We start from the raw sequence: 5,613 nt of genomic DNA, 5'->3' as shown, positions 1-5,613 counted from the left end.
AAATGGCATTCACCTAAAAGCAAACGTATCATATGGACAAGTAAAGGTTGTTTTATGTTGGTCCTTCGGAGCTACAACTATTTGGTTATATCCCGAATAGCCATCTAAAAAATAATAGAATTGATTACCTGCCAATCAATCTAACATCTGATCCATAAAAGGCAACAAAAAATGGTCCTTCCGAGTGGCTTTATTCAACTTCCTATAATCAATACAAATTTTCCAACCAGTAACAGTTCTCGTTGGAATCAACTTGTTGTGCTTATTTTCAACAATTGTGATTCCACCTTTCTTCGGTACATACTGCATCGGACTTACCCACGAACTATCTGAAATAGGATAGATGATCCTTGCATCTAACCATTTGATCACTTCCTTTCTCACAACTTCTTTCATAATAAGATTGAGCCTCCTTTACCCATCAATTCGAGCTCTTTCACTTTCTTCTAAAATAATTTTATGCATGCAAAAAAAGGGCTTATACCTCGAATATTAGCTATGGTCCAACCAATTGCTTTCTTAAATTTCTTTAGAATAATAATTAGTTGCTCCTCTTGATCTTTCATCAGTTCTACTGAAATAATCACAGGCAAATTGGAACAGTCACTTAAATAAACGTATTTCAAAAGGAAATGAAGTACTTTTAGTTTGATTTTAGGTGGTTCTTCAATTAACAACTTGGGTTGCATAAATTCTCTAACTTCTAACTCTAACGATTCAAACAGTGTGGATTGAATAAAATTTCTCGGATTGGCTTCCATCAAAGCCATGTTTTCTTCACATTCTTCATCCTCCAAAGGGTCAAGATCTAAGGCTTTCTCTAATGGATCTTCTTCAAAATTTCTTTCTATAGAAACCAAGGTTTCTATCTCTTCTATAACTGAACACTCTTCTGTCGGATTGGGAATTTTCATCGCTTTAAGAAAGTTAATGGTTACCTGATCGACTTGAACTCGCATGGTGAGTTCACTTTTCTGCACATCAATTAACGTTCTTCCCGTGGCTAAGAAAGGTCTCCCAAGAATGATGTCTTCCTTATCTGCTTCAAAATATAAGACAATAAAATCAGCAGGAAAAATAAATTTATCGACTATTACCAAAACATCCTCGATCTTTCCCTCGGGATATGCTAAAGATCAATCCGCTAGCTGAAGCATCATAGTTGTAGGTCTTACTTTACCTATCCCTAGCATTTTGAAAATAGACTTAAGCATCAAGTTGCTACTCTTTCCTAAATCACACAAAGCTTTACCACAACAAGATTCACCAATGTTACAGGGTATAGTAAAGCTTCTTAGGTCTTTTAATTTCGGTAGCAGTTTGCTCTGCAAGAACACACTGCACTCCATTGTCAAGACAATAGTCTCATACTCAGTCAGTCATTTCTTCTTAGACAGTATATCCTTCATAAACTTCACATAGTTTGGTATTTTTTCTAGAGCCTACACCAACGGAATATTGATGTGTAACTGCTTCAGAACATCCAAAAACTTCTTGAATTGCACCTCATATTTCTGCTTGTGTTGCTGCAATCTTTATGGATATGAAGGTGATGGAACTTTTGGTTGAATTGGATAACTTTTCTGAGTGGGTAAATCTGCATCCAAAGAAGATGTTAAAGCATTTGAATTCACTAAGTTAGGATTTTCCTTGTCAATCTTTGCAGATTCTAATAAGTTTGGATTTTCCTTGTCAGTCTTTACAAATCCTGACTCTTTTAGTGTAGGAATTTCAACAACTGGTTGGTTCTTCTTAACAGGTTTATATTCGACATCAATCAATCGGGGTTCCAGAATTTTACCATTTCGCAATGCTACTGCCTTGATATGTTCTTTACCCAAATTTCTTGGGTTCTCAATATTGCTCGACAAGGTTCCTTGCGATCTATTACAAAGTTTTGTAGCTAACTGACCCATTTTGTTTTCCAAATTTTTGAATGTTGCTACTTGGCTTTGGATCAAAGCGTCATTCTTTGCCATGTACTCTTTTAACAAGTTCTCCAAACTGTTTGATGCCTCAGCTTGAAGTGGTTTTAGAGCTTGTTGATTAAACCCTTAAGATAGGTTGGGTCTATGCTGCAATAAGTTATTGTTCGGTCCATTTCCTTGGTTGCTCCAAGAAAAATTAGGATGATTACGCCATGAAGGATTGTAGAAGTTGGACTAGGGTCCTTGTCCACTCCTATTTTGATGTTGGTTCCCCACATAGTACACTAACTCGGGATTTGATAGACAATTCTCCAAAGAATGGCCTTCCCTACAGTACACACATGAAACTACTTTAAACAGACTTAGTGGCTGGGTTGCAAATTTATTAGCACTATTAGCGGTATGTTTTAACATAGAGGAAATAGATGATACCTGAGCCGATAACGAAGTGAGGGTGTCAACTTCATGAACTCCGGCTACACGTCTTCCTGAAGCTATTCGATTTGTTGGCCATTAATAGTTATTACTCGCTATTCTCTCGATGATTTTATAAGCCTCATTATAAGACTTAGACAAAATTGCACCATTTGTAGAAGCATCTACCATCAATCTTGTATGTGCATTGAGACCATTATAGAATGTCTCCAACTGGATATAATTAGGAATCTCATGATGAGGACACTTATGAAGTAACTTCTTGAATCACTCCCAAGCCTCATACAAAGACTCGTTATCCAATTTTTGAAAAGTTGTGGTCTCGTTCCTCAACTTAGTGTTTTTGCTAGGTGGAAAATAATTAACCATAAATCCCTCTGCTAATTCTTGCCATGTAGATATGGAACTTGGTGGCAATGAATTGAGCTATGCTTGTGCTTGATCTCACAACGAGTACGGAAACAACTTCAACCTCAATGCACCTTTAGTCACACCGGCTATCTTGAATGAATCACTCACCTCCATAAATAATCAAAGATGGAGATGTGGATCTTCTATGGGCATACCACTAAATTGGCCCACCATTTGGAGCATTTGAAACATCACTAGTTTCAATTCAAATTGGGTTGCCTCAATATCTGGCCTTCTAATTCCTTGATTTAACTCACTGAAAAGTGGCACAGCATATTGTCTGATGTATCGAACCCTATCATCAGCAATAAGGATGAGATTTCGTACACGATCGGCTTAATTACCTTGGTCTTGATTCTGATTTCCAAGGTCCATCTTGACTTGGCTTTGAGCTATTCGTTCACATATTCTTTGTCTGAAAGTTCACTCAATTACAGGGTCTACAAGGAGTAAATTGATAATCCGATCTATGCTCATAAACACCTGAAAAGAAAATCACAAAATTAAAAAGAATAAGTTAGTAATGTTATAAATAAACCAAATTGGAAGTAAATAATTTCAACAAAAAAAAGACTATGGCAACAGTTAACAATCCCCGGCAACGGCGCCAAAAACTTGTAACAGGTAGGTTTGTGCAAGTGTACACACTCGTTATCAAGTAATAAGTAAGTATCAAGTTATCGTCTCCACAGGGATTGTATTTGTGTTAAATCACTTAATTGTAAAATTATATTAATAACTTGGTAAATAAAAGCACAATATGATTGAGATGTGATGATTAAAATTAAATATAGTAAACTAAATGCAATGATCCCCAATGCAAATTATCCTAAATATGCAAACTATATGAATGAAATAGATTTTAGCAAAATTAAACTCAATTTATTATCAACATGCTTAATAACATTCAGGAAAACATTCCATGGCAACTCGATCTTTCATGAGTTTGGAAACCACATTAGGTCCTTTCGGAATCCTTTACTTAGTAAATATGCATTTTAATGATCCTTATTTACTAAGGGTTTCTTAGCATTCGTGCGAGGTAATAGGGATGTGTTAGGTTTGAAACAGTTTAATCACACAAATCTAACAATTATGCAGATAACAAAGCTTGGTTAGAGTTGTTATGCAACCTACAATTTACTCGGGTTAGAATCAAAATTGAGCATGCACATTTCAATTATGTGTCCACTAGCCGTTGTCAAGTTAGGATTGCTTAGCTAATTCAGGTGCATTTCAATCACGTATGAACAAAATACAGACTTGATTTTAATTGAAAACATGATCAATTGAGGTACAAACATTATAATCATGAATCAAATAAATATTATTTAATCAAAGCAATCATCCTAGCTTAAATAAAATTAAGCTAACATTGTTGTAACAAGAACAAAGAGCACATAGCAAACATTTTCAGATTAAATCAAAGAAAATAAAGATTAAACCCAAATCAAAGTGGCTGTTACCCAAGACTCTGGCCGACGAGGCTCCTTTGCTTTGCTCCTCTGCTGATGGCTCTCTAAGGTGGCCGACCAAGGGATCTTTAAGAGGCTTAATTGCTAAAATATCTATGAAGAGATGATGCTAGGCGTGGGGAATGGAAATGCTAAAGAGAATTGAAAGAAAAGAGAGAATGATGAGGGATGAGGGATGAGGGATGATTAGGAATGGTGAAATAAAGTCTTATTTATAGGTGAAGAGAGGAGAGTAGTTTGCTAAAAATTGAGAGGTTTAGTCTCTTCAAGCTTCTTCAATGAGTGGCCAACCATGATTAGTGGATTTTGAGTTGAATTTTTCTTGATTTTTAAGTAATTTAAATGCCATAACAACTCAGGGTTGAGACTCGGTCAAATGTAAATCTTTAGGCAAATCTCTAATTTCTTCAACATTGTAAGGACCTTGTGTAATTAAACCAAAATGTGGTTTATATGGACAACCATATGTAGCCGAAATTGGATTGACTTGGTCTTTAATTTGGATGGTTTTTGTAATCTAACAAAGCTATCAGACCTATCCAAAATAAATCAATAAATTAAAGGACCAAAGAATAATATAATTAATTAATTAAAACCCAAATTATGAATGAAATATTTTAAAATGAATTATTTAATATAATTTTATATTTAATTATTTAATTTAATCATGCATGGCCCATTTTATGTCTTAAAAATATAATATGTTCAAATAAATATAAAATAAGCCAATTTATGCATGAAAACTATATAATAAAGCATAAAATCACATTTTAATAATTCATATGTCCTAATTTTATATTTTCACATATTTCATTAATTTATTAAACAATTACTTAGTTTTAACAATGAATCTAAGTAAAAAGGTGATAAATTGCATAGGAAAAATCCTATATATTTTTCAATTTACAGATAGGCATCGAGAATAATGCCTCTAATGTAAACACTACTGTTTTCTATTTTAATAATGTTGCTATTTTATGATGGTATCGTAGGTCCACAGATGAGAAATGAGACGAAATCTTGATTGGGACTTGAGATGAGTTACAAAATGAGCTAAAAAATAGTTTTACCTGTAGTATGCCGAAAAGAAGGCTTGGGCTAAGTTGCCTCGGCTTACACAACAAGGCACTATTTGGGAGTATGTTCAGGAGTTTAATGAGTTGATGCTTCAAATCTCTGACTTGAGCGAGAAAGAAGCTTTCTACTAGTTTGAAGATGTGTTGAAACCTTGGGCGAAGCAAGAGTTGCGTCAACAAAGTATCACTGAGCTTAATGTAGCCATGGCCGAGGTAGAGTCCTTTGTTGAGCTTGTTTGAGGAAAGACAAATTCGAGTCTTCCAAGCCTAAAGAGATGGGCAATGGTG

The 5,613-nt window shown here is 34.8% G+C and overlaps 1 non-coding gene across 1 annotated transcript; it reads left to right on the top strand.

Annotated features, from left to right (window-relative positions):
- Positions 1 to 2,592: 2,592 nt before the first annotated feature.
- Positions 2,593 to 2,699, top strand: LOC121231655 (small nucleolar RNA R71). The gene has a single exon (XR_005929711.1). It is a non-coding gene; the product is annotated as a small nucleolar RNA R71 (small nucleolar RNA).
- The last annotated feature ends 2,914 nt before the right edge of the window (positions 2,700 to 5,613 follow it).

This window comes from Gossypium hirsutum, chromosome A06, assembly GCF_007990345.1.
Source record: "Gossypium hirsutum isolate 1008001.06 chromosome A06, Gossypium_hirsutum_v2.1, whole genome shotgun sequence".
NCBI lineage: Eukaryota > Viridiplantae > Streptophyta > Magnoliopsida > Malvales > Malvaceae > Gossypium > Gossypium hirsutum.
This window is presented reverse-complemented; position numbering and strand designations above follow the sequence as displayed.